We start from the raw sequence: 7,224 nt of genomic DNA, 5'->3' as shown, positions 1-7,224 counted from the left end.
ACCCCATAGAGGAAGTGGGGGAGAGAAGGATGTTAGCTAAGGTGACAGCCATCATGGAGAACACCTCTCACCCCCTACCCGACACTGTGGGGTCCCTGAGCAGCTCCTTCAGCAGCAGACCCCCCCGGTGTAAGAAGGAGAGGTACCGCTGGTCCTTCATCCCGGCCGCTGTCAGACTCTACAACGCCTGCACTACCTGATAGTGTGGTAGTTTCTGTTCCTGTTTTTTTGATTTACTCCACACACTCTCTGTATATCTTTATTATCTGTATTTATATTTTTTCCATTACAAGTGCTCACTTTTTCAATATTATTTATGGTCACAGGTAAATATAATTTATATTATGTCTACCTACTTTTGCTTTAATAATGCAATTACATATTCAGTTTAATGCAATATTGATTCTTGTACTATGGCAGCCGCACTTTACAATACCTTCATTTGACGCCACTTTACTTTCTGTTGTTTGCCTGTTTTTCTTGTGTGTTTACTTGTTTGTTTGTTTTGCTTTTTTGCTGCAGTGACAAGGAAATTTTCCCGCTGTGGGATGAATAAAGTATTCTAGTCTAATTATTGTTGTTGTTATTATGGTTGTATATATGGTATTAAACTTATTTTCAGAATTATTGGTGTTATTATATATATATGTATATATATTTATAGTATATATATATACACATATTATATACATTATATAATATATATGATATATATTATTGTCTCATGATAGTTTGATTTTGATAACATTAAGAAACCATCACGTTGCAATTGATTATGATAAATACACATTCAAATATTCTACTTTTTTATCATTTAATGCATTATTGAAATATTATTTTGTGAAATGTGTCAATATTGTATTTCATAATTAGTAAAACCAAAGATTAAGTTCATTATGTTTAAATCGCTGCATTTCGCCACATCCATTAAGGTTTCTAGTCCCACATTGTATTAAATGAGTTGGGTAGTGGACGGTTGGAGACTAGGCGGAGTTAAACGTTTGACCCCGCCCCTCAACGTTTAACTCCGCCCCTCAATGTGTCTGCGGGTCTGCAGTCAGGGGTACATGGATGCTATTGGGTATTATCCTGTCGTGCATGCGCAGCTTTGAAGATCTTCTTTCCAGCACCTACGTCCAGCAACTACGTCCGCCGATACTGTAAATAAAATGAGCGGAACCATTGTTTGTTTCCCTATTTTTCTTCAAGCTAGCAGTATGAAGACCTTTACTTCCAGCGGTGTTCACCTCTGTACCATCTGACGGACTGGCTACATCCTGCCGTTGGATCCCCACCCCTGGCACTCACTCCTGATGCCTCTGGCCATCGGAAGAGCATTACGGCGGGCAGAAGCTTTTCTGTCTTTTGTCGAGGAGGGGGATGGCAGCTTGGCAGAGCAATAGGACCCCGTCAACACCCGTGGATCTGCCGGAGACGCACTGATCCCTCTGTTGCCCTGCACCACGCCACATACAACAGTGTCAACACTATCTGTGATGAGTCTCCTCCACATAAGGAAAATCCAGAGGTAGCTTCATTGAGACCGCCTCAATCTCATTCACCACAAGTGGCGAATGTTGAGCATAGGACCTAATGTTGATTGGAGGGCCCTGGGCCGCATAAAAAATTGGGGCAAGTGGTCACCTGCCCAGGGGCACATGCTCTAAGGGGCCCTGGGCTCCGTCAAATATGATGTTAGATATAATGTCACATTATAAACGCAGTCCTCACTTTCCTAATTCTATGCCGATTTTTGCAACCCGTTCAAGCAAAATGTTATAATAAATCACGTCAAAAACAGTCTATGTTGCTGTGTCTGTAGCTTTCTGTGGAGCGAGCGAGGAAGAGCTGTCACAGAAAGTGGTAAAGTTGGTTTTATATTGGAAGGTCAATCTCCATGTAGATTTTTAAATGTGTCTAATAGCCAACACCCAATATAAAACCAACTTTACCACGGTCTGCCACAACGAGACTGCTGTGTTGTGGCGGCCCTGCATCCCGGCAAAGACTGAAGCAACTGAGCTGCCCCAGAGCCTCTGAAAGTGAAGTCAGTTTCCCCAGGTGAAGTTTAAACACACGTTAAATTTAAAGTAATGCAATTTGTAATGAATGTAATGTATGCTAAAGGCGAGTCAGCATCAACAACAGTGCGTCTATTACGTAAGCAAAAAGTCAAATCGCTTCCTCGTGGTTTGTAAGAGCATTCTGCCCTATGATTAGTTCTGATTTTAGTAAAGACAAGAACAGCGTAATACAAAATATTACAAACTGGCATTTTGGAGCTTGTAACGTTAAGAGGGTCACCACTTCGGGGGCGTTAGGTTACAACACACTACACAGTGCTTGCTGAGGAACACAGGAAGAAGAGGAGGGAAATGAGAAGGAGAACGCAGAATGAGATGCAGAAATAAGTGAAAGAGAAGAGAGAAAGGAAAAATTAACTGTGAGGGATGAAGAGGAGGCAACAGATTCAGCGGTAGAGAGTGATCAGGAGGAGGCAGATGAAGAGGCCAGCTGTAAGGCCCATTTGTTAAAATAAAAGAGAATAAAAGATTATATAGTTGTGTGTCAGCATAAAATGATGATATAATTGATTGTGAAACAATAAACATGATCTTGACTTTGAGCTGCATGCAACAGTGTAGCCAATGGTTTACTTTATATTAGAAATATAAATATAAATATTCTAATATTTGCATATTAGAAATAATCTCTGGTTTTAAATTAAGGCTTCCCTAGCTGTCTGCTTTATGTAACTGTTGCAGTCAAAAGGTATTTGATTGGTTACATATTTAAACATTTAATAATTACTCTGTAGGCACCAAGTTCTGTGAAAGATTCAATGTAAAAAGGTATGTTAAACATTTGTGCATCTGTTTCATCTCTTGAATGCACTTTATGCTGAGGCTATTGTAAATACATACTTCTCCACTGAGCCATGCAGAAGCCTGATTTGTTATTATGGAGGTATAGGCTATATGCGCTGGATGATTGTGACTATGCAAAAAAAAAAAAAGGCTCAAGGCGGACCACAAGAGGAGCATAGAGTCCCACCTGTCCAGCAACAACACACGGGAGCTGTGGCGGGGCATACATGACATCACAAACTACAGAGGCTATGGTGCAACATCAGGGGACCTGAGTGCGATGCTGGCAGAGGAGCTGAGATGCTTCTTTGTTCGCTTTGAGTCATCACCACTGCACCACTCATCCGCCCCAGCCCTGCCCACACCCCCACCTGGTTCCTGCATTACCCCAGCCTTGCCCCCATCCACATCTGGTTCCTGCACCACCCCGCTCACCGTAAAGTAGCACAACTTCGGACGAGTACTCCTGGTAGTGAACCTAAGGAAGGCTACCGGCCCAGACGGAGAACCTGGCAAGGTGCTCAGGGCGTGCACTCACCAGCTCGCCCTCATGTTTACCAGGATCTTCAACCTCTCCCTGTCCCAGGCAGCCATCCCGCCCTGCCTTAAATCAGCTAAAATCATCCCAGTGTCAAAGAAGACCATCACCAGCCTAAATGATTGCTGTCCTGTGGCCTTGACCATGGTTATCATGAAGTGCTTTGAGAGACTTGTTTTCCAACATATCAAAGACTACCTCCCCCCAGACCTGGACCCCTATAAGTTTGCATTCCACTCAAACAGATCCACAGAGGATCCCATCGCCGTAGCTCTCCACTCTAAGCTGAGCTACCCGGAGCAGCAGCCGAACTACGTCCGGGTACTCTTTTTGGATTACAGCTCCGCTTTCAACACAATCATCCCGGACATTCTCATCTCCAAACTGGTCACTCTCAGCCTACAGAGAGGAGGACCTGAACTTAGCAGCTTGGTGTTCGGAGAACAACCTGGCTCTGAACACCAAGAAAACCAAGGAGATCATCGTCAACTTCAGGAAGAACAGCATCAACCTAGCCCCCCTGTACATCAATGGCGAGTGTGTGGAGAAGGTGCACACCTTCCGGTTTCTCAGCATCCTCATCTCTGCTAACACCTCCTGGACAGACAACAGCACAGCGGTCATCAAGAAGGCCCAGCAGCGACTACACTTCCTGAGGCTCTTCAGGAAGTGCAACCTGGACTCCAACCTGCTGCTGAACTTCTACCGCTCGTCCATCGAGTGCCAGCTGACCTACGGCATCACAGTATGGTACAGCAGTTGCACTGCGGCACACAGGGAGAGACTGCAGAGGGTTGCATGGTTAGCACAAAAGATCAGTGGCTGCCCTCCCTGATTGGCTGCCTCAGCATCATCAAGGACAGCTCCCACCCCAGCTCTGATCTGTTTGACCTGTTGCCCTCAGGTAGGCGCTACAGGTGCATCAGAGCACGGACTAACAGACTGAAGAACAGCTTCTCCCCAAAAGCCATTACCACCCTGAACTCACACATGTACTGACTTCACTGCACAGCCTACCCCCCTGCCCCCACACTTACCTCCTACTGTGCAATACTGTTATATAATACCTAAAAGGACACTGGAATTCTGTGCAATATTTAATATTTAACCATTTCATTACAGTGCAATATTTATTTATTTGTACTACTTTTATTTTGTACTACTTTTCACATAATGTGTATACAAAGCTATTTTATATATTATGTATATACAGTAGTTGCTCAAGGCATTCTATTCTATTCTGTTATTCTGTTGCTTTGGGGCAGGGGGGTCTTGAGTCTCATTGCCTAGGGCACATGAAATTTTTAATCGCAACGAGTGGAAATTGAATCCCACTATTGTTCCAAAACTGTGAAGCATGTTCACAGTGCGCACTGTGGTTTTCGTTGAGCACACAGGACAATCCCCCCCTTGGCATAGATACGTTCTCCCACCCAGAGCCCTCCTATACGCTTTTCCCCAGTCCCTCTGATTCCTTGCCTTCTGAAGCGCAACCAGGAGGAGAAACTGTAAGCCATTCTAGTGGAACCACAGTATGTGGTATTGCTGCGCTGACGTATTGGCTCCACTGAAATGAATGAGATAGCTTTGTGCTCATATCGGCCTGAACACAGTCTTAATCTTGGAGAAACACCCCACTAAACAATTAACAAAAGAAGCCAAACTTCTTAAATGTTAAATGCTGTCTAAACACAAGCAGCCATACAATAACTTTGCCAGAATAAAATACAGTCCAAAGATGGAAAATGATAATACAAATCAGTACATATCTGACTAAATGAAAGAATTAAAGACTGTATGAATCTGACATTTATTGCCAAATTTCAGTACTTGACAGTTTTCTACTGTGTGACAGAAACATGATCGATACCGTACACTGCCCGCTGTCTTCTGTGAACAGCATCTGTATAATAAAATCATCTCTGGTCATTGTCACACACTCAATGTAAACACAGGAGCTTCGGACACTATGATTCTGACACACTCCCAAGCTGAGCACTTTAAACTGTGGTGGTTAGTGCTCTAAATTCCTGTCCAGCTCAATCACCAAGTCTTTAATCCCCTCATTGGATTTCTTAGTGCCTTTACAGTCAGGGAGCTAAGTAGTAAGTGGAGTTCTTTCTCTCTCTCACGTACACACACTTGCAAAGACAGACAGACACACTTACACAGACAGAGACAGACACACACACACACAAATTGCTCTGGAAAAAAAACTGCTGATGCATCCCATGTATCGGGACAACAATGGGGTGATTGTTGCCAGGTAAAAGATATCCATGAGAAGGTTTCAAACTCATTGGGCAGCCAGATGCTGCTCGCCTTGTCCCGTCAGCGTTGAGCATACGGCGAACACACATCGTTCGGCTAGAAGACGTGGAAACAGAAGTGAGGCATCTGGATACCACCGGGCCGTTTTTATTAGCAAAAACGTTGTCCCTGATCTAAAGTTACAAAGGATGAAGCCGTCATCCTCAGAAGCAAAGTCCCCTGGAGAGGTTCCGTCCCTCTGGGGGTGTCACCTTAACACTCACACTTTAGACTCAAAAACACTAACACCGCTGCTCCAGTGAGACCATCTGACCAGAGCAGAGCAGCAGCTGTCTCCAAGCTGTTAAACAGAGACTTGAACTCAATCCTGACTCAAGTCAACGGCATTACCTTGAGACCTGATAAGACATATGAAGGAAACTGCTTCAAAACCTGAATTGGATTAGATGAGAGATTTCTTATTTACTCTTACTTTGCAAAAATAACCAGTGGTGTTGAAACAATTAGCCCAATTTTCTGATTCTCGACCGAAAATCCAAGCATGGCAACGTCTATAAATGGAGTGATCATCTCTGTTTTCACAACAAGCAATTTGACGATGAAACCTTTGGGACATTGAACACCTAATAGACATTTTTCCCTATTTTCTTCAGAAATAATTATTGTTGATGAAAATAATCATAAATTGCAGCTCTAATATCCATTTATAAACGTGCATTTTACAAAGTGAATAAAAAATACAACTGAAATTAGTTTTCAATCTTAAATCTTCAACTGACTGTATCTACTCGATTTATTACAGATACTAAACTGGCTCTAGACTGTTTTAATTATTATGACCATGTCTGTATAAGACTTTTTCAATACTTGATTCAAAAACTCACCATTTCACATTCAAAAGCTCATTATTTGCACTCTATGGCGTTTACATTTAACACGTTTTTAAAATAATTTTATGTTAAACCTAACAAAACAAGGGCACCACATCCCCGACAAATAACTGAGTAACGCGTAGGTTGAATATTATTAATGTTCAATTACCGGGCTCCATTTCGTAAACTTGATTACACCGTGATTTCCCATCATCCACTGCCTTTCACCCATGTCAAGAGAGTTGAACATAGGGTGAACATCCCCTCCTCCATTATCCAGCCTCATTATCACATATTTAATTGGTGTCTATTAATAATCACAACATGCTCAACTCTGCAGTAGCTCAGGTTAGAGCACTGCAAGCAGAATTTTCGTGAATGAGCAAAAAACTATTCCAGACACTGGCACTGTTACTATTGTTATCATTAGTTACTATGACTAAAGTGAATAAAATAGGCTGAACAAGTGCACAGTAATGATGGCCGATTCCACCTGGGTTTACTAATGTGATGTTTAGTTTCCCCTGTTCTTCTACATGGTCAGGACAGTGCCAGGTATATGTGTGTGTCTGTGGTGCAAGAGGAGACTGAGGCCTTATTTGTGGCCCATGCACCCCCCTGCTTGGCTCTCTAAGTAAAACGTAGCATTACTCATCCATCCATCCATCCATCCATC

At 42.8% G+C, this 7,224-nt stretch overlaps 1 protein-coding gene across 5 annotated transcripts in view; it reads right to left on the bottom strand.

Annotated features, from left to right (window-relative positions):
- Nucleotides 1–7,224, bottom strand: part of dip2bb (disco-interacting protein 2 homolog Bb) — a 46,438-nt gene that overhangs the window by 38,149 nt on the left and 1,065 nt on the right. The window lies entirely within an intron of this gene.

Source organism: Etheostoma cragini, chromosome 4 (assembly GCF_013103735.1).
Source record: "Etheostoma cragini isolate CJK2018 chromosome 4, CSU_Ecrag_1.0, whole genome shotgun sequence".
Lineage (NCBI taxonomy): Eukaryota > Metazoa > Chordata > Actinopteri > Perciformes > Percidae > Etheostoma > Etheostoma cragini.
Note: the sequence above shows the minus strand (reverse complement) of the source record. Positions and strands in the feature narration are given on the sequence as shown.